At 42.6% G+C, this 23,495-nt stretch overlaps 1 protein-coding gene across 2 annotated transcripts in view; it reads left to right on the forward strand.

Annotated features, from left to right (window-relative positions):
• The first annotated feature begins 2,172 nt into the window (after positions 1-2,172).
• Positions 2,173-23,495, forward strand: part of LOC139823402 (uncharacterized) — a 42,946-nt gene continuing 21,623 nt past the window's right edge. For both annotated transcript variants that reach the window (XM_071795912.1, XM_071795913.1), the window contains exon 1: positions 2,173-3,537. The gene's annotated coding sequence lies outside the window, so the exon portion shown is untranslated. The remainder of the gene's footprint in view (positions 3,538-23,495) is intronic.

A 23,495-nucleotide genomic window follows, 5' to 3' on the forward strand; every position in this document is an offset into this window, starting at 1 on the left:
AATTCGCCGACGGCCGATCTTTCTTATCGCTACGACGGTACCGCGTCGACACCTGTAATTATTTTAATGATCGTTCGTACGATGACAGCGCGCTACCGTAATTGCCGCGCGCGCTGGAGAGAATTGCGTTAACTTAATGTGCAACAAATAAATAATCACGTTACCTACAGCGATACGTAACGGAGCCCGGCTTGGAATCTGGCAGGGTCGGCTCCGCGTATTTCGTGATTTAGATCCTCTCCTGAGAACTTCTTAAGCAAAACAAAGACTAATTGTCAAAAAATATATATTTAAATTTTCGTAATATTTTTTATCTTGATTTTAGTCGTCGATATATATATATAGTCCCAGACCCCGCACGTTGATAAATCGAGAATTACTTCTTAAATTCAGAATCTCTTTTTCCAAGATTCCTGCGAGACCAGTCGACGCAGGTAATTCAACTTCTCAGCCATCCGGAGAAGTTTGCTTCCGGCGGTTCCGGAGCGCTATCAGAGAGATTCGCGCGCGAGTGGAGTCACGCGTGCTCGTCACGGCGGCTGCAGTGCTGCAGCAGATGCGCCGTTTGGAAAACAAACACGCGTGTATTATGCTGAAAGGGCGACAGCTTGAGGGGCGGCAGCGGCGGAGGCGCGGCAGCGTCCGTTGCACGCTGATAACACAATTAGCTTGTCTCGTCATGCGCGACCTCCGATAAGGACCAACCGTACCCCGCTCTCGGTCACCCCCTATCCTCCTCCTTCGTCGTCCCACATCTACCACCGGCATCGTATATGACCGGCAGGATTGCAACCGGGTTGGTTGGATTGTCCGCGTCAGGCAGGATCAAGCACAGAGAACGAGAAAATTCCCCCCGGGACCACACGGCGCGGCGTGCGGCGTTTCAGGGACGCGCGAGATAAGGGCGCGGGCTTAACCCTCTCTCGGACGCGAAGGGCTGCCCCGCGACGCGACGTTAATACCTTCCGGAAGGTTTTCCTTGGCTGATTTATTCCAAGAGGGGGTCGCCCAGAGTCGCGCGCTGCACGATACATACGCACATAGGCGGATTTGAGAAAGGGGCACGCAGGACACCATGTGTCCCAGACAAGGTAAAACTCTGGAGACTACGAATTACTGGTTTCTCTGATAAGCATTTAAATGTAAGATACGATGCATTTTTAGACGTCACGCCCTACGCATTAATTGTTGCTCAATCGCGATAATCTCATTTAATTTTCATCATTCTCTGCATCTAAATAATAATCGTGATTTCAAAAAAGTAATGTAAACATTTTTTATTTTCTCAGTCTTGAATGAAAAATTGGTCTGTTCCGCATATCGAACTGAGTCATACAATGATAACTGAGATAAGAATTTGCGCAGTCTTCGGAAGGAGAAATTTCTCAATCCGCCTGTGTGTGTGCACGTGCAACAGTGGGTTCGGGAATGGCGAAAGAGACACGTGCACTTTATAATGTCTCTGTCTCCCCGTTCGGATTTTTAAACAAATAATTATTTTATATTAAGGTCCACTTATGGATTTCCGGTTCCGAGAGGAAACCCCGTCATTGTGTCGTGTCGTATATATCCACGTGTCTGATTTTCTGTATTTGCAACTGCACACGTGCACGAGTTAGTGACGCGCTGTGCGTACTGCACGATCGTGATTCTTTTTGCATGGATATTCGTATTTATGGGGACAGAGGGTCGACCCTTCAAGGGAGATACTTTATCGAATCGTATATCCGAGGCTCTGGTACAAGGGGCCTGGAAAAAGATACTCTCGCTGCTGCGAGAATCCATATTTTTATATTGAAATAGACAATTAGTAGGTATAAATAAAGTATGATTTAATATCAACCTTGTATTTCACTCTCTTCTTGGAGATTCTTTATCGTTTATTGTACATTCGATTATTTTTTATGTATAAAGATAATTGTACACAGAGAAATCCTGATCGGTGTCGTGTCCGAGTTAGCAGTTTCATCGAGCCCTTCTGGGCTTCGAGAAAGTACGGAGTTCAGAAAAAAAGGACAGGCCAACGCAATGGATGGATGAAGAGCAGCACCGGCCGCAGGGGGTGGAACACGGTGCGGTAATAGTATAAATCCGTGAACTGTGTGTAGTCGGTTCCCGATGGTCTCGAGGAGGGGGAAGGGACAGGCAGGCCGGAGGCAGGCCGAGCGTTGGAAGAAACGACAGTCGCCACTCGACGCCTGCACCGAACGGGAGGTAGCTCCGCGAGCACTCGGCCTTTTCGGAACTCCGTTTTTCACCCGCATGGGAAAAAGTCCCCCCCGCTCGGGGCGAGCTTTTGACCGCGAGTAATTCACGTTGATTGCGATTTCGTTGCGGTTGGTATAAAGGAAAGAAAAGAAAAGAAACGAAGAAAGATCTCAAATCTTCGCTACTCCGGATTTCTTCTTTCTTTCTTCTTTTTATTTCTTTTTACGCCAAGAAACTATCGCGAAAAAAAAAACGATGAAACATCGCGGGGTCGCCTTGGATCCGGTGTGAACGACCAGAGGAGGGAAAGTCCGCGGTATCGATCGAGGGATCAATCAATCGCGCGCGAGGACGGAAGCGCCTTTTCCGGTCAGCGCAAATTTCGGCGGGGCGATCGCGTTCGATCGCTTCCGCGGGGAGAAGATCGGAAGGCACGCGATCGTCAGTGTCACCGGTGTGTTTCGCCCGTTGTGACGATTCCGCACACGCGACCGAAAGCAGCGAGACTCGTGAAAGTGCGCTGGCAGCGGCGTCGGTCTGTCAGCCGGACAGGTGCGAGAGTAATTGATACGAGGACGAGGTGAAGATAGTAGGGGGAACGAAGAAAAGAGACTTGGAGTAAGCGAGCGAGTGGGCTTGTTGTTCTCGAGAAAATCGATCGAGGACGTTAATGCGAAATAAAGTCGAGAGGTGACAGACAGAGATATACCTGGAAATCAAATAAACATTTAAGTAAACAAGTGTCACAAGGCTCGGATGGACGTATCGCGATAGTTTATTATTGAAGAAGATACATAGTGACAGACGAATAGAGTGGCATTTAACGGACGACGGAGAGACGGGTATAGGTGGGACAGAGAGAAAGTGACGTTTCTTCGATCATACTAAGAGCGACCGAGAGGAAGAGAGAAAGCAGACGACGGGTGGGTCCGAAACAGGTCTCCACGTGACACGGGCAAAAGTTCGCCGGCTGGAGGAAGAGATCGGTGCGATCGGGTAACGAAAGCGTTGGCGTTGTGCGCGAGTGTGACACATTCGATTGCATCCTCGGCTTCGCCTTTTTTTTTCCATCGGCTATTCCGTGAGAAAGTGCGGGCCTGACGTTCGCCGCAGGGGGGAAGAGCACGCGGATTACTCCAGGATCAGAGAAGAGAGAAATCTCGCGACGCGACGAGCAGTCGAAAAGGAGAAGGAGGAGGAAGAGGAGGAAGGCCGCACACGAACACGCGCGAGGAGACGCGATAAATTGATATTGCTTTATCGGATATCAGTGGGGACGAGAGAAGGGGACAACGGATCTGCGCTTCCCCGGGCGAATCCGCGAGCGTGGTAAGTGCGTTGTTTCGTTTACGTATCGTACGTATACATATATACACAGATGTAAACACGCGGCGGAAACACGCCGCCGGCGCTCGGACGGAAATCGATCGTCCTCGCGATTGGTCCCCGCGGATATCGCGAACGTCACGTATCTTACGCAGGAGTGCAAATTGGAGGTAACCGGTGGTTTGGGTTCGCACGGGACGATCGGGCGAATATAACATCGGGGAAAAAAATTTCCACATTGGATTGGATTCAGAGTTATCCCGTACATTCTGAAACTCTGCACTGCGATAGAAAAATACGGAATAATTTACACACATATTCTAAAACTGTACTTCCTCGACAAGAACGTCGACAAGTTTTTGTGAAAAGTATTTATTATTACTTTCATCAATATTAATCTTACACGTAGAATAATTTTTGCAATATTCGTAAATACTTTAGTAATCTTAATTTATTGTTCATTCGAACTCCACAGAATATCGCGACAAATCGGTATCAGCATCGATCGGCAACGTTACACGGACTGACCATATACGACCGATTAATTAACCCGCGGCGTGTTGTGGGCTCCCGCAGTTTGTTTACTTGTAAACAAATGATGTGGAATCAGGCTAAAAGCACGATTGTTGATACGCCGACCACTCTTTTTTTTTTGCGTAATTACTTACCTACCTCCGCGATTGTCGCTCATTAATACGCTGGTGCGCTGCGCTCGGCGCGCGGACCAAGGTGGCGTGTAATTAAATCCCCTTGTATCTAAGAACAATTACGCTCGTTAACGGAGCGCACTTCGCGGTTCTCAATTAGTTTCTCGAGTACGATTCCGACACGAAACGCAGATTTAACCCTTTAATTGCAAGAATAGCTTCACCCGCTACTCGGTGAGTAGCAGTCTAGTCTACCAAACTATTTGTATTTCGCGAAGAGTTATACGTATAATACTTTAATATTTATGTAATACGCTTTTTCATGATAGATCTCATTTAAACATTGTACGGATCACGTTAAATTTCGATCAAACGTAGTACAACTAACGAATTGCCATTCTTCCGAATCTTTATGCTGATACCTTCATAATCCTAACGTAAAACACTGCATAGCCCATTGATTTAATCGCTAATATCGTCGGCCATTTACCAAGTCGCAGCATACACAATGTGCTACAATGAAACTACTTTACACATGTTATTGTGCAACGAAAATCACTCCATTTGGCATATTCGTTATTCGCCATTAAACGCGAGAACTAATTATTGACTTTTATATCTTTATTTTCGTCGACTATGTGTGTCATGCGGTAAAATCCGGCGGAACGCATATTAACAGGATCATAAAAAGATGTTAAAGGTTGCTTAATAAAGGAGAAGAATTTTTTTAAAATAACTAAGCACTGTTTGCGATTATATAAATAACGGTGGCTTTCTGATTAAAATTTAGCAGCGGATTTAAGATACTTAACTTATTTATAAAATTTCAGAAGAGAACATATTTTGACAAAAGTTTTAGACTTTCCCCCCCAGCTTCACATATTTTACATAAAATTGTCGAAAGCACTTTCACTCGACCCTTATTTATCTTTTCCTCCTCCAGATAATCCCTACTTATCAAAATACCTTTCACTAAAACTTTTAAAAGTTATTGTTCGCTGCTCGCAATACTTTAGGGATGAGTCTTCCTTGAGGAAGATAATGAACGGAGAAACGATGATAAACTGCTAAGAGGATGACATCAGCGGACAGATAATTCTATAAAATGTTGTAGGAATTTAATGTCCTTGGTCATTTATATTATAGAAGAGAAACGGCCAGATACGATTAATAGTCAGATTAACGTCTAACTTGTATCGAAATACTTCCTGTTTTAATTTCTACACTTATAACGTGTTCTTGATCGCTATATAGAGTCTCGGATCGTTGATTTTTAATTTAATAATAGGATGAAAAATGGCTCGATTTTTGCGTTAAAACATCGATTATTCAAAAAATATCAAAAATATCAGAGTATTAATTGGTAAAAATATTTATTTTTCACGAAAATAAATTTGATCCTTTTTCCAGTTATTGCGAAAAACGAAAAACCGAATCTAGTAAATTGATCCGGCTGTTAATTATGTATTAATTTAATTAACTAACTGAGCTAAAGTGAATTAAAGTGAACTAAAATATTCTGTCAGATCGAAATACGGGCAGTCTGCGTTCTCGCGTATCGGGATCGTCTAATCCAGTTCGACTGGTGAGGTCACCGATACCCGGTTAACGGAGGTCAGGATCCGCGTCCAGATCGGACAGTACAGAAGCCAATCCAGATCAAAGTAGATTGCCGTCACATGACGGTGTCAACTTCCCAAGACGGTTAGTTCTTTGAAGTTTCAATAGCGTACGCTTTACGTATCGTGCTAATTATAGCTCTACACGACAGTAATAATTAGTAATTAATTCTCAATGTTTTTAAATAATTATCAATTTTTATTTTTTATTATTATCTTATTGTTGTCAATTTTTTATTTTAATAGTTTTATTACATGCGACTTGATTTACGAATCGAAATATTAACTATAATCGCTATAATTTTCACTAAACTTCAGCGCTAGAAAAGTTGAAGAACGGCGTTCATCTTCCGCAGGTGCACGCCTCGCGACAATGTTATGAGCACTGCTCGTGAGTATCGAGCCTGTTTTGTAACATCAAGACAACTCTCCGTTGGCGTATATCTACTTTGCTCTCGATTGCGTGTACACGAAAAACAGGAGTGCGGATAACATCGTTCTGATTGCCGTACATGTTCAAGTGCACTGTCGCGTCATTGCCAGTTAACATACTATACGCGGTAATTAACTAGCATATCGGCGACTAATTACCCCGTCTATCGCGCGATCTGATCTTTCCAATAAGAATCTAGTATCGCAAGGCGTGCGACATCACTATGCAATTATCCTTGAACTTGGCAAAGCTAAAGAGCTTAAAATTTGTTATGCCGAAATCGTAACACACAGATGACGGAAGATGACAGAAAGAACGAATAAGAAGGTAACACGATTGATTTTTAACACAAGTCTACATCAAAGTTTTATCATAGAAAAAGATCCTATTTCGAGTGCTTAATAAATGTTAGTAATATGAAATTCCCAAGATGTTTAATGCAGAATTTATATGGGTCATATGTGTGACAGATCTCGAAACTACTCATAAAATTGCATATTTTGTGGCACGGCGCGGGTCGCGCAACACTTTCTAACAAGAACCGATCAGAATATCGGACTCGGCGTCGATCCCGGTCGCTTAATCCGCAGATTCATCTCACGTTTTCGGACTTAACGACGAAAGTATACGTGCCGTCAATTCGGGTCGGCCGTGACACTCTTCTCTCGGTGCTTTCCAATGCGTCAATAGATCGGTGTTAATGTGAAGAAATGTTCGTTCGGTCCAGGTACGGAAATCCTAATATCAGGCTTTTTCTTACAAGTAGATATTGACAGCTCGAATTATATTTAATAAGTGATACAGAGAAGATGCATGGACATTTTTCGCAATTATTATATCAGAAAATCCTTGATTCTTCGCGCGGTAGTCTATACATAATCGACTTAATTATACATATTATACATATAACAGAAAATATTTGTATCCATCTCTGCTATTTTATTTTCACTTTGTCCTCGATGTTACGTCATAATCGAGTGCAATTTTAATCGTTCCTAGATTTTAAAGTCGACCCTCAGCTTATAATTCCTTGTTCTAAGCAGGAAATATTCGAGCGGCAAAAGCCTTCGCCTTTGCAAGAGCAATTCTGCTTGGAAATGCAGGCTGTTTATTTCGAATATCATTCGGGGACATTTGAATTCGGGTTTACCCTCCTTCTCGTTGCCCTTCCTATTAAAGGCAGCAGCTGCGTTTAGACGATTGCCATGGAATTTTCGTGGCGGGTCCCGAGTTCGTACGTAGGCGCGCGGATAAGAGGGACCGGGTCGATAATTGTGACAGAAATTCAATCCTTTGCAAGCTGGACCTAATGCCCGCCACTGACCGCCAATTCAATCAAGCGCCCGCCAATCGCGGCCTCCGGAACGGGATTTTAGCCGGCGCGCAGCGCCGAGGGATTTCGTTACGGTCCGCTGCCGCCAAATAAAATTCTATGGAACGTGTACGGACCAAACGAAAATAGGTATTAACTACTCGATGGCGTACGTGATGGCTCCAAAACACTCGCCTATGTAAATCGTTCGCTAACGTCCACCGAAGTGCAACAGCAGCATCCACGCAGATTGGTGAAATGGATTAAAAATAAATTAAATCACGGAGGGGTCAGTGACACGCCACTGAATTGCGTAGAAAAACAAGAGAAATATCGTGATTTCGGGAGAAGAATATTTGATATCCCATCGCTAAAATCTTACGAGGTACCTAAATGTTTGTGGAATAAGAAATTCCCTTTTGTTCCTAAAAAATGCATGACATGAGAGACGTTTTCAGAATTATATCATTCGTAATTCGTAACTTCCACTATTTGGATTACTTCTTAATATTCCTACCTACAACAAGAATGCATATTTATTTTAATAAGTAAATAGCGATCAATATGTGTATAAATTAATGTTGATATTTTCGATTATTGAGATCTAATAATAATTTTTGTAAAGATATATTATTCAATTAACAAAAGCGAGCAAAAGTTATTGTAAAATTCTGCCTGACTATTATTTATTCTGCACAAATATATATTTTTTTTATTATATAAGACTATAATGGAACTTAGATATGAATTAAAAGTCTCTCGCACATTGCTTCTTCTTCTGTCGTCCGCAGGGCTCTTACTTTAAATTACTTTGAAATATTTATTTGCTGCAACTTCGAGGCGAGAGATAGGAAGTTTCGTCGCGCGTGGTCAGTGCATTTCCTCACGAGAATATATATGTTCACGCTCTCGGAGCAAAATGCAAGAGACGATGACACACGCGTTCATGATGTTTTCTCGCACGGAAAGAAGTGTCCAGCAACGAGCCAGGAAGTGACGAGGGAATGGCCCGACGTTGCGGTACATTGTTGCGTTACATGTACACGAGATCGCGACGTTATGTTATATGAGGATGTTAACATCGGTACACCGGTTCGTCGATCGATTTAAATGCTGAATCGACTATCTCGACGACCGATGTTTTCGAAAAATGAAATTCTTCGCACTTGCAACACTGCGTAACGCAATTGCGTTGCGCACAGCGCGGTATAGGTATATACGCGCAATTTCAACTTTTGATTTAAATTTTGCCAGACCTGTGAATGTAATAACTGATGCGTAATATATTCACAATGTGTATCATTAAATATTATTATACGTTATTTTGGAGATATTTGATTCATAAATAAAATATTTTTTATACTCGCATTTAGATACTTATGGCAATCAATGGCAATCATTATTTGTTGATTACAAAGGCAATGCGTTTGGAAAATAGTTGCATTGAAACAGTTGAGAGATAAATACCGACAAAACCGAAACGTTAGCTCACAATGCATAATATTTGCGTGTGGTTTATGCGGCGGCTTGTACCGTTACGCGGAGCCACAATTCGAGGAGGCAACTTAACAAGGATTTGTTTTGTGTGTGCTCGAAAAGGACTACGAAGGAGGCTCCATTGTAACCACTTTGTAGGCGCAATTATGGCATCTCCGCTAATTCCTACACCGTGTCGACGGGTCGTTACACGGCGCGCTGATTTTCTGGTAGCCGGAAATAACGCCGGTATTACGGAAACCGTTTTATCCCCGTAGTTTAGAAAACTTGATTCGTTTAAAACGAGGTCTTTAAACTTCCTTAAAAATCGTACGCTTTAAAGCCGAAATTCTTTTGCGTACAATTAATATTGAACATATAGAGTGTACTACTATTAAACTATAAGATTAAAACGAGATTAATTTCTAATGGATCTAGCTTAGATAATTATTTGCCATAAATCAATAATGTAACCTAATGTAAGAGAGAAATAACTTCGTTTCGTTGTGAGAATCGGTGGTCATTCTAACGCGACCGCGCAGGAAGTATCGCTACCATCTCGCTTTCGTGCTTTCATCCCACGGTTGCGAGCGGTTTCAGGTTCAAGGCTTTCACCGCACTACCGTTTTGTGTTAGCTACTGAGCGCGTGGGCAGCGCCTCGATTTTTGCCGGCGAATTTGGCTCGCGGCTGACCCCGTTCGCGGACCGCCGCGCGCCGCGGTTCGTCAGCGAACTCGCCGAGACGCGGTCGGGAGAAAGGAGCGTCGCCGTTTGGTGCGGAGGTTGGAAGGTTAATACAACAGGCGTGTATTAATTACGGAGGGGAAGAGGACGGCGTTACATAACGCCAGGATGTCCGTTCGTTCCGTTCGTGCTTCATATGGCATTTAGCGCGCGCACCTTACCACCTTGGAACAGTTTCGAATCGCACGAAGCGCGAGGAGACGTCTGATTGCGTGCAATACTTTCCGATATTTGAATGTATATCAAACTTAATGGAAATCGAAACGCGATCGTATTAAAAATGACAGATCTGTTTTTTTAAGATCGTGTTATCTATTTTTACCAACTTTAATCTTTTAGGAAAAAAAAGAGATAAACGTTGAAGATTAAAATGATAAGAATCAGCAACGATTATCCTAAGTAGCGAGATTGATTCTAATGATACAAAAAAAATGTCTATCGCAATGTAAATGCAAATAGTAGTCACTGTTGCACAAGCGTGACTCTTTTTTTCTCATTAATTAAATCTGAGTTTAATATGAGTAAATGCAATAAATTGCTCCGATGTAATCACAAAGAATATCGACATAGCGCGCGCGAACTTCCTTCTATTGAAAAGCGTATCTCTTTCGTTGCTGCACGGAGAGGAAATAATCAATGGAGTCGGCGGCGCAGGAAAGCGTCTTCCTTTTCATTGACCGACAGTACCCGGGAGGTTCGCTATTAAAGTAATCATAAGATTTGCGCGGGGGCAATTATGCGACCAGGTATTTAATACTATTTAAACGGCGAGGAATACCTGTCGTGAGCGTTGAAATATGACTCAGTCTGGAGGTAGCTCCGGTCGAACCTTCTTTTGGAGCGGATATGTTCGCGGGACCGCGGGATTCTCGGAATTAGCTGTAAGGGATCTCGAGCGTGCCTCCGACACGGACTCGCCATTGTCATGGTACACGTTCGAACGTTCAAGGGGACCACGACTTGTGTACAAAGGACAGACGAACGAAGCGCTCTACAGTCAGAACCGTTTAATGCCACGATGACGAAGCGACATTAAACGAAACCTGTCAAACAAGAAAAACAAAACTGTCGGGGCGAAAAAACGAAGGGAAAGAGATAAAAGAGCACGTTGGTCCTTAAAATTCTTAAAATTTTAAGAAGACCAACGCGCTCAGGAATAAATCTTACAATTAGCATCCAAACTTTACTTCATATTTTTATTCCTTTAGTCTGCTTTGTAACAATTATGACATAATGTTTTGAGATTCACTATATCAAGATCGGCGCGATTATGCATATTAATAAATAATATTTAGCGTCCATCTTTTCCAAACGAGTTGGTCAAATTTCCAATGAGACGCTGCGACGAAACCCTTCTTCTCGACACCGATCTGAGGGGAGTCTGGGCAAAGTTTACGGTCGACCAGGCACCGAAGTAATTCGCCGGCGCGTTTACACGGACGACTTGGTCCTCCCGCTCGTGCGAAATCACTCGTCACACGTTTTCATTCCATATTCGACGCGAGGCGAAATCAATTAGACGTGGCTTAATTATAGGGGCGTGCGCGCGGTGCACGCGCACCATCTGGCGCGGTGATTAACGGGAGAACTATTTTCTGTCGTTTACACCGCGGTTTCCCGCGTGTAACGGTTCCCACGGGTACGGCCAGGAGAGTTCCCGCGAAACGGATGACGTTGTCGCTCATTCGCCCGGTAGAACGGCCGTCTTCCTTTTGTCTTCGTGCCTCGACTCGAGCGGCCGGCAGGAAGCGACCGAGTAACTTCCTTCGCGAAGTGATGATGCAGAGGTAGAAAATGCGTCTATTCAGGACTGAATCTGCAATGCCCGCATTGGACTAGAGAGTGCCTACTGTTAGTAAGATTACTCGGGAAGTCCGTTAAACTGGCCACTGTTGAAGCGGCAGTTCAGAGAGCCAGCTGTAACGCTGACTGCACAGATCCTCCCTCTTTAGAAAATGAGATTAGAGCTACGGGGGTCGAGTTTCGTCGAGCTTAGCACGAGATTGTGGAAAAGCGCGCGATCATCGGCACCGAACGCCAACCACGCACGTTGTCGCGATGGTGCGTAAGTGGGCCAGGCGGCGTGTGTGAGTCAGTACTTATATCGAACCCACATTGAAGGTGATCGTCGCCAGAGGGATGGGGCTTTCTCAGGGCCAGCGACCGCCGCGGCGCCGTTGGCGGACGAATCTCGGCACCGTATCGGTATATCGAGATCGACGCGGTCGATCGCGTTACAGCGACGGATTGTAACGGATCGTCCGCAACCGCGGCCGCGATGACCATTCTAATCGGATCGATTCTACATGCTTCAGACGGAGCGCGCGAGGCTTCGATTCAGCTTTATTCAGGTTATTTATGCGAAGATCAAGTCTCGAACGGTAGCTAAATGTGCCTCGTCTTCTCTCCTCCTCCTTATTATCACGCTAACACGTCCTCGAATTTGCATGTATTACTCGCGAATGGTCTGTACGGTTCTATCAACGTGGTTACAATTGGATAAGAATATTTTCTTCAGGACGTGACGACGCGACGAAAGAAAGGACGAAAGCAAGAAATGGGCATTCTGTTCACGCAAAAGCGATACATAAGATACCTATGTATTTATGCAATCGATATAGCGCGCAGGGAACGACACGGGATGAATCGATAAGACACGCCGAAGTAAAAGCGAGACGAGTTTCAGGCATCGACGCGGTGGTTTTCGACGGCACGTAGTTCAAGCACCGATATATACGGCTCCGCGTCGAAACCGACATAAATGTCGGCGCTCGGGGACTTATCGCTTTTTTTTCCCTCGGTGTGAACGATACTTAAATCATTTTGAGACGATGCTCTTTGTGCAAGGCGGTCTGGTAGCCTTAGGCTGTCGGTCACTGACACTGTTTCACAACCCGCGCGACGGGCTTCGACGGCCCGGCTCGTGTCCTCACGTGATCGAACCCGCGCGGCAGAACCGAAAAGTGTTCGTAAATCCGAGCGGATGCTTCATCTCGATTCCACGTAGGATCATCGCCCTTGAATTTTTCTCGAGCCACCCTAGGATATGACTCACCAAATCAAAAGTGAATCCCGACCGATCGCGACAAGAGTCCGTCATTAGAATTTCCTACATCAAATGTCCTATATAAATTTATCAAAATAAACTCTAACAATAAAATTCATAATTCTTCTCAATTTCTTGAATTTTATATTGAATGTGTTTTTAAATTACATTTCTTGAAATGTGAGTAGAGGCCATCGTTTTCTCGTGCAGCGAGAATTTCAGGGAAATACGCGGTTAGAAGAGAAAGATTCTCTCACGAGGCGAGAAGCCAAGAGGCTACCTTCAGATGAAAGAGCACGAAATTTTTTCGCGACCTTGGGGAGCTTCGGCATAAATCGCGTCGGTGGAGCGTCGAGGAAGAGCGACGCCTCGCCACGCTCGACGAGCCTCCCCAAAGGGCATTCTAAAATCGGTCTTGAGGTCGTCCAGGAAACCGCAATACTTACCATTTCTTTTTCCCCTCGAGAAACTTCTCTCTCGCGAGATCGTTCTACCGTTGCGACGGGTTGCTCACAAATCCCGACGATATCTATCGCGCGCGTAATAAAATGAACCAGATTACGTCGAAAAATGAAATGTTCTCGGTATAATGAGATTCGAGACTCGGTATTATGTAGATTCCAAGACGCGATTTAATCATACAGTTGATGGCGCGATTAGATTGACTTTGCCGGACGACAAATCACTTAAAATATTTCGGAGCAACGACCGTAGTGGTATGACCGGTATGGACCATACTCAATTTGCACTTCGAAGAAACGCAAATCGTCCTAAACCTTCGTATTAGGTCAAAGGCCATTGCGCGAGTTGCAACAGAAGAACTGAGCTTCTCGCGCAAGACTATATTAGGGTTAACAATCAGGTCAATTCGTCATCTAAACCAGTTAGTCGGAAGACCAGATACGATCGGCAAAACCGACAGCTCGTCTAATTGAATTATCTCTGATCGATCCTGCGCATGAGACCCGTTTTTCACAAAACGCATTTTAGAAATGGATGATGGCGTTAAATTTTATAATATAAATGCGAATTTAGAAATAAATTGAAAATGATACTTTTAACGTTAATTTTGAGTAGAAATAAATAAATTTGAGTATAAATAAATGAATAAATAAATTGGGTATAAATAAATAAATAAATTCGACTTATTAAAGAAATTTTAATTTACATTATCTACAGATTGTTATTAGAATTATGTAAGAAAATAAAGAGGAGAGAAAAATCGATAAAATGCAATCTTTCCTTTTATATACACGTGATGGGAGCATTCACGCTTTCATCCTTGCGCTCTTACATAGCTGTTACGTCGTTTTTTATTACTTCGTAATTTCAGAATGTCGAGGTCAGAGAGCGCGCAAAGTGCGTACGATAATGCGTATAATATCGCACTTCCTCGCGACTAACGTGTCGCGTTATGTCGTGTTATGTTTCAAATTCCTGCGTCGGCGGACTGTTATAATTGCGGTACGTAATATCGCGATTGCGTAACGGTCCGTCTTTCTCTTTCCCCCTTCTCTTTCTTTCTCTCTCTCTCTCTCTCTCGTTTTCTCGCGCCTGCAAGAATTTGCACAAACAATGACGCCGGCTACGCGCTTCCGGGATGACGAGCGGTGATAAATCGCGATCGAGAGAGATCAAACCGTGGCTGTAATTATTTAAAACAACCACGGTGAATGCTTGCACTTACTTATATAGACGCGATTCACGCGGTTTACTTAAACTTCCGTTCACGACTATGATGCTTTCATTGGAAGTCTTAAATATAGTCATCGTGAATGAGTATTATGCCGCAAAGCGGATTATAGTTAGAGACTCGCGTTCTCTCTCTCCTTCGAAGAAAGTACAGTGATCGTAAAAGTAATTGCAGCTTTCTGAGAAAGGGATAAAATGAATTTTTAATTTAAAATGCGATTCACCATTTCGATCCGCCGTTGCTATAAGCATACGTTGCTGAAGCATATTGCACGTCTATTTCGAGCTGCAAGAAATTTCATCGAAATTTCTGCTGTCATCGCTCGTTATGTTCGCGTCTATCGCGCTTTTAACGGAAAAAAGCATCTGCCATCAGCTTGACGGCTCCGTCAAAATTTTTATCTCTCCTAGGTTATAGGGTAATCCTCGGGCATACAGGCTGAGTTCACTTTGCGAACACTTCCGAACCATTCCGAACGACTCTTCTTGAAAGCTCCAAGAATATAACCGCCAAGGGCTTTTACTCACGTATGAAAGCTTAAGTGTGTTACGTTTCCGATTCATAATTTTATGTTTATTGAATTTGCTTTTGGGATACAGTAATATTTAATATTATATAAATTATTATTCCATAGCGAAATTGAGAGTAATATTTAATTAATAATATCAATGTCACAGTATTTCATCATAGAGAATATTATTTATAAATATTTAGGCACACAAGAACCTTGCCAGTTGCTCCAAAATTTCTAAACATCACGGACACACTTGCTATACATAATTTAAAAAAATTTTTCTATCTATCGACGAGCACGAAATATCCGTCGTCTAAAAGAAGCGAATATTTTCGTGACAACCCTGTAGGTCTTGCCGAAAACTCGCACGCTCGCATCTTCGCTTTTATCCGAAAGAGAGAACGAGGCAAAACGTAGAAACCGAAAGCTTCTTTTAACGCGCCGTGTATCTTGGAGCTCGTCCAAAAGCTTTCCAGACAGTTGGGCGCATAACTCGACATCGCGCGAGAAGGTTATCGAAGAAGAAGCTCATCCCGCGGATCTGAGAATAATATTTACGATAGCCGAGATTGATGGTTAAGGTGGATGAAATCGTGCGTCAGCATTGAGATTAAACGGAAACCGCGGAAACTGTGAATGCGAACCGTAATGCGAACACTTGTCTGGTCCCTTACCTCCGCATGAATTATGTGAAATCTTTTATTTGCCAACAAAAAAAAATTTCGACGTTGGGCAGCCACGATGTTTAATTCAACATGAGATGAGTGTAATGTCGAGGTCATCTAAATGAACTGTAGATTCGAGACGAAATTGGGGTCGACATTGAGTGTAAACAGAACGCGTGTTACTTTGCAGCCTCGTCCTTGGCCGCTCCTGATTATGTTAGCACTTCTCGTTATCAAACGTTGCGCAAAAGTTTTTGATTTATAACGGATCCACAGTGGTGCTTAGGGAGCAGATGTTCGACGAACGCAATAAATCTGGAGCGAACGATTACGAGCGAGCTTACGCCACATGATGGAGATTGAATTGGGATAAATTGCGATGAGAAAACATACGCTCGTGTACGTTAAATAAATAATCTAAAATCTAATCAGTGTAATGCAAATACAAAGCAAATAATTGTATAATTAATCCTCCTTCAAAATGCAATTAATTGATTTCACGCAAGTGATCCAAAGTTCGATTGTAACGTTAAATTTAATTAATCTCACTCTTGCTTAATACATATAGATATAAATATCTACGATATCGAAACGAGATATCACACAGAAATTTTTTTTCCGGAAATAGTTAATGTATAATAAAAAAAATTTTTGTATCCATGTATGTAAAGATCGATGTGTAAAAGCCTTTTTTCTCTCGCTAAAAACATCAGAAAAATATCATTCCTCTTAAAATATTATAAGAGCTCAAGCGTTCTTCAAGCAATAAATCCAGCCAAAACACATATTGTGCCAATCGTGAATAACGTTTATGAACAAATATATCATACCTGATAAATGTATCGCGCACAGTTTTGACTTGAATAAACGATCGTGCTAGACTATATTCAGTCTTGATCCTCGCCTGGGCCCTGGAAGCTTTTACTCGATTAGGCGATATATCAGCTACTTGACTCAACCCGTGAATGTCAGTATGCTCGTTACATCTTTCTTTTTTTTTACAAACATCTTTTTTGAGGTGTATATTCTGCCTCGCTTATTTTTCATGCATTTGCATTATGGTATGGAAACTTTCTTATAACAAATATATGTATTTTAGCAAATAATAACAAATATTTTTTTAATTTATAAGTGTATAAATTTTGGCAACAATAATATCTTATATCGTGATATTTAATATACGTTCAGTACATCCGTTCTGCGCTTCCTATTTTTTCCGCACTAGTCGGATGCAGGTCTCAATTCGCCACTAAAACCGCCGGTACTTATTTACCAAGGTGTAGCCCACCGAGTATCGGAATATTCACGCCGCATAAGTCACATTCGAAAACCGCGCAGCGTTCGAAGCCAACGTCGGGAATTGCATCGATCACGGTGGCGCATCGCGGCTTCCCGTTTTTTTTCCGCGCACCTCGCTGACCCTCTTACCTTGACCATGGCACTCCTGAATTCCTGCGATAATTCCTCCTCGGCGCAGCACGAAAGTAAATACCGATCGCACTTCTCGCTTTCTCACTCCGCGGCTGTCTCGCCGTGAATTTTCTTCGTTCTCGCCGCTGCCGGAAAAAACGCCGGGACCAGCCTTTCTGGACGGCCTTAACGAGACCGAGTAAAAACGATTATTGAAAGCCGAGGGGTGTCCGGCGGCGCGCCGATCTCAAGGTGGACTCGAAATTAAACCGTCTACGATGGTACGATATGCTGCGTTTTGATACGCGAACCGGACCTACGTGACGGAGAAACAAATATCGCGACACCAGAAAGACCGATGTCGTTCTCTACTTTGAAAGTAAAGGAAAAAGAAATTACATAAGAGTTCTCGCAATTCTTGCGATAAAAAATTATAGTCCATGTTATTTTTAATTCTACGTGTTTTGGCAATTAAACGCAAGATTTATAGACGGCACGCTGGATTTTATAGCGTTACGTTAAATGTGTATAGGGATACACTTTCGCCTCATGCAAATTCGAGATAAATTCATCGCAAAAAGGAACGATTCGAGGATTCGCGTGGCCATCTCGACAAGCAAAACGATCGTCGCCCAATTAAAGAGAGATTGCTCTTCGTTTTATGGCCGATCACACACATTGGGAGAGAATCTTTTGGTCACCATTATAGTTCCACGAAGTACGTTTGTTCTCATGGCCATTATTTTCTTTTCTGATCGAGCTGACGAAGGAACAAAGTTTCCTTTTGCCTTCTACGTGACTTTGAACGTGTTTCCCGAAGTGAAAGATCACTAGAACTCTCCTCGAGCAGTTACCTATTGTTGGAAGAATGGACACGTTCATTTGAAGGTCCAAAATTACGCAAAGTTCAAAAAATAACTTTTATCCTGAGACTTTTTATGCGAAAAGGAAAGCTGATGAATGCTTTAGAGACTGTGACGCATATGAACGTCTGGCATATATTCGACTTGTTTTTTTTCTTATAATCTAGTAATTTTTCGTTCGATGCTGATATATCAAAGGAGACGGCCGGATCCGAGATCCGAGGTCTTTTTCTCTGACGTACTTGGCACGTATCTCGCGTCGCAGTTCTCGTTCAGAAAATTCAGCTACTCTTCGATGAGCGAGATAAAGTGCAGGAGACTCGAGAATCGCGTTCCTGCGTGGTCAGCTTCCCCATCTGTAATCTCGTTCGCGCCATCGTGCGATTTGGCACGTTTTTCCAGTATTGTGGAGCACCCTGATTATATTTTGGCGCCAGCCATAGCTGTTAACTGTATTTTAACCTTAAGTCGTACTTCTTGGTTTCGCCGATTAAGCTAAATAAAAATTTCTTAAACTTTCGGGAGGTATATTGTATCTAATATTGTCCCCGATGGATTAAGATTTTATTTTTATTGCTTGATTTAGAAACGTAAAAAAGAACATATAGATAATAATTGATGCATCTAAAAAAACGATACATGATTTCGCCATACAAAAGAAACGAGTATTATTTTGTAAAAAAGAGAATTAAAAATTCGAAATCTCGCGTTTATTACAATCTGTTTATATTTCCTTTATTAATCTGTTTTATATTTTCTAATCGCATTTTCTCAGATATAATTTTCATTTATTACTCGAGTAGATATTTAAATAGGAATGATATAAATATAGCAGAAAAGAAACATGATTAAGATAACTTATAATTGGCACGTTCGTGTCAAAAATTTGACCCCCGAGTAAAAAGTCTTTGCGATTACATCGTAACCACAAAGTCCGTCGGCTCGTGTGCGATTTGTATCTCTTCCTCAACCGGAAGTGGGTCGTATCACCGACACGATTATATTGACGCCTTTGCGACACGCTCATTGTGGTTTATTACAAACAGACGGGTGAAAAGCAGTTATCTACTTAGATTTTATAGCTCAGATCAAAGCAATAGATCACACTACTCGATGCAGAAGATATTCCAATATTCAAATGTGGAAACCATCCCGCCCGTATTGATGTACCAGTCATATATTTATGAATTAAAGTAAGTTTAAAAATGCATTCTAAATTTATTTTGAAAATATTTTACATTCGAGTCCGTCATAAAATATGCTGGTAGACTTTTCTCTCTTCTCTTCCCGACGAATTTCCGGTTTTGCGAAAAGTCCACTAGTGCTTCTAAAATGCAAATGGAAAAATAGTAGCAGCGCGAAGGAAGATGGTCATTCCCACGTTCCATCCTAAATCTCCGGCGAGCTCCTGCCATCCAACCCCTTCCTTCCGCCCTTCCCGCCGTTTCCGCTCGTCCGTTGAACCTCGCCTCGCAAATCGTCACCGTCGATTTCCATAATTTCCGCGTGAATGCACGCGCGTGTCCCATTAACGCTACGGCCACGTCCGGCTTTTGAAAAAAGCCGAAGAAACGACGTTTCACAACGCGCACCACTTTTGCCGTTCTCCACGCGAGTGCGAGCGCGAGTTTACTGTATCATGGTGAATTATGAACGCCGATATTACGACCCTGAATCCCACGGTGGGCCGAACGGTGTTACTTTACGGCGAATATAATACCGCAATTAACACAATGTGCCGTATAGCTAATAAGGTGAGAGTTGCCGCGAATTTTACAATTTTTCCAAAGGAATACGTGTTCTTGCGAAGGGGTGGATAATACAAGCAGCGATGCATAAAATGATCAAGACCTTTCAATGCCGTTACAGAATATCAAGACACATTACACTGCACCATCGTTTTTCTTTTATTATAAATTTCTCTTTCACGTAAAATTATTAAAATGAATAGATAATATGATAATGTGACGATTAATAATATGACATTTTACAATACGTAATATAACATTGTATATTACAATTAAACATACTTTTACCTTCTATTATTAAATAATATTAATATTTTAACTGTTGAATAGATTTATGATTAAAAGTCAATCTCTTGTATTAGAAGTCACAGGAATTGAATGTGTAAAAATTAGAGATGGTTTATCGCTTCTTAAATCGTCATCCACAAGGCATCTAAACTAAGCCTGCACTTCAATTACCATCCTATCATCGGTATGTAATAAATAAAATTCTTCTTCTCAAAGAATCAACGCTCAATGAGAGTGCAAGCGCATTCAAGCCGCATTCCTCATCCTACCGCCGTATGCATCGTCATGCGCTGCGCACCTATAGTGACTTCCTATTTATCGTGATCTCCGTTTTCCTTGTCACATGACGACGATTTCGAAGTGCTTCGCTAACTTGATCTCGTGTAATAGCGAGACAACCTAAATTAGACGAGCCGCCTTGATGTTTAGAGCATATTAGAGCAATTATCAGAATTACTTATTAGAGCGAGAGGAACGGCGGTGAGACTTTGTGGCGCTCATCAGCTCGCTAATTAAGCGATACCGCAACTGTTATCGTAGCCTGAGAGAGATCTATGCTGTGTGTTCATATATTGTTCATCTTTTTATCGCGCATATTTATTAAATTAGGCCGAATCCACCACCTAAATGCAAAATTAAATAAAAACACATTAAATGTGTAAAAGATATTAATATTATAGAAAATCGAATAAAAATAAGAAGAGAATATAGAATTGTTAAATGAGATCAAAAACGCTGAAAATTATTTTACGCGATTCTCAAACACGATCGACTCGATTGTGAAAAACAATTCGAAATTCGCTTCATAGTTACATAAGATTTGTATGTTTTGAATGTAATCAGAGATATTGACTAATTTAATATATGAACGTAAATAACTACAATAATATTAACTAGGCATTATCAGTCAATTTTGGATCATCATGAAATTATATTACATAACTAGATTGCCTCAGGTAACCGGACACATCTAACGCGATAGCAAAAACTGGCATTCTTTCGAGCGCGTTGTGGTAGGTTCAGCACGCGACCAGATTCGCGACGAATGTCACGATGATGGCTCGCGCCATGCCTCGGCCAAATGTTCACGCGAATGCCAGAAATGCCTCAAAAATACCCGAGCGAGCAGTCTGTATCTCGCATCTCTGTCGGACGCGCGGCAGCTTTCCTCTGCGCAAGCAGATGCGCTTCAAGAACGGAGGCTCGTCTGAGACAAACTTCTATTCCGTAATCGCACCTGCTTTCTAAAATCGTCCGAGAAAAACCGAGGTGACACACGTAATTTCTGATGTTGAAAATAATCCATTTTTATCGGAATTATAGAAGAAAATCTCGAAAAAAATTCTGTGCTCACCGTTAATCACGCAAGTCACCAAATAATATCGCAAGTTATAAATTCGAAATGATTGTAGCATAATAGATGAAATTTTATAATAGATAAGTAAATGAATATAATAAATAAATAAGTATAAATGAATATATAAATGTTTATGTTTATTCAAGATAAGATAATGAAAAAATCGGAGATAATAAAATTGTTACATAAAATAAAGTACGAAGATATATTTCATTTGATCCAATTAGAATTGACCAAAATCGACTTCGTAATCAAATTGTGCGAATCGCGATTTTACTTTCGCCAAAGGCGGGCAGAGTCTTCGTTACGTGTTCGACGTTACGAATCAAGCCAATCTTTCCCTTGACACTATTACCACTAATTGTTTCGCACTCGCGTCTCGCACTCGCGGACGCGAAACTGCATGCGATCGTAGGATGGAGAAGTATCTTGTATTATTACTTCATCGGCATGGAGTAATCTCTGTCTGTCTCTCGGACATTCGATAGCCGCGAGAATTTCAGGAATTCGAGCGGAAAACTATTCGAAAACCGCGAGGTGATACCGATCGCGTGCGGGGCGCACACTTATTATCGCCTCCAATTTGATCGGTCGGCTACGCCGAGCTCGCCGGTGTAATTATCGCGCATGGATTGTTACCTCTCCGTCTGTCGCCCCGGAGGAAACGAAAGCGCTCTTGGCAGGAGAGCCGAGCGTGGCGCGAGCGCGAGCGCGAGCTCGGCCGTCGAATTGCGAGAGACTTTGCGAGCGTCGAAGTCTATCAGAGCGTGTCTGAGGGAGTTGCATTGATTTTTCATCGATTCCAGTTTCCAGCGGCGGCTGGCATTAGCAGCAGCCAGCGGCCGCCGCCGCGCCGCACAGCCGTCCTGACAGTCTCGATTAACTTTTATACGGCTCTTATGCAGGCCGTTCGGTAATAAGCCCGTTTGGCGAGCAGTATGTTCCTTATCGTATCAGCAATGTGTTCCCTATCGTAAACTTAAAGAATCTTTCTGCCTATTAGAACCGCTACTGGTTCCGGTATTAGGTATCTTCGTAGCTGTACCGATTAGGGACATAAAGCGAAAGACCACTTGATTCGTTGAGAATCAAGGTTGTTATTATCTATTACCTATTTTTTTATGCATATATTTAATTCGCTCGAGTCCTTCGAACCATTTATATCTGGACATTCTTGTTAAGAAGTTATCTGAAGTTTATCTCGCCCATGGTACTCATATTTCACGCGGCAAACGTAACAGTAGGAGGTCTCTTAACTGCTTACATTAAGCATATCAACCTGCTCCGTTCCTACCCAAGCTGAGTCAATAAATCAAAAAGTCCACATTGTTCTTGTTACTTGCATTCTTTAGCATAATTATTCATTTCGAACCTATGATCTTGCAAGAATGTGCTCCAGATATCGAAACTCTCTTGTCATTGTAGCATTTACACGCTTAAACAGAGTTTCTTTCCCCCTCCCTCTGCCCCATCAGATCGTATCTATTTTGTAAATGGCAGAATACGATGATGTTGAAAAAGATGGAAGACTTTTTAACGCTGACTCGCGCGCGCTCGCAGCTCGCGTGAATGCAGAGATAAAAATAGAAATAATACGCGTTGCAACCGGGCATATAATTAGGGCGATATCGCGGCACTAGCCGGTTTATATTATACATTGGACATTTCACGTTATGGCATTGTGATTGTCCGCCGTTTTTCTTATTTTCAGTAATGAGCAACGACCGGCCGCGGCGCGGTAATACTCGTCACGCGATTGGCCGCGCGCGCGCGAGGCGAAATATCGGAAGTTGACGATTTGCCGAACCAGTTTCCTGTGGATTTTATACCGCGCTCTTTTAAGCTGATCGTTCTCTGCCACCGGGATCACGCGCGAACGCGGACGATAAACGCGATTTTACTGTCGCCGCTTCTCGTTAAAAAATTTCGTTCTCCCGCCTCGCGTCGCTTTTATTATCTCACGCGCCGGTCTTTAGCGCCGACCGGGCCGTAATAAATCCGAGGATCCCTCCCGACGTTGCCGCCTCGTATTGTCGCTCGTTCCCTCCCGTCGCTCGTTCTTCTTCCCGATCGAGACCGAATCGCATCGCGGATTGCCGTAATTTATCGCGAATAACGTATCCGAGACCCGGGAGATCGTTCCGC

The sequence above is a fragment of the Temnothorax longispinosus genome, chromosome 12 (genome assembly GCF_030848805.1).
Source record: "Temnothorax longispinosus isolate EJ_2023e chromosome 12, Tlon_JGU_v1, whole genome shotgun sequence".
Lineage (NCBI taxonomy): Eukaryota > Metazoa > Arthropoda > Insecta > Hymenoptera > Formicidae > Temnothorax > Temnothorax longispinosus.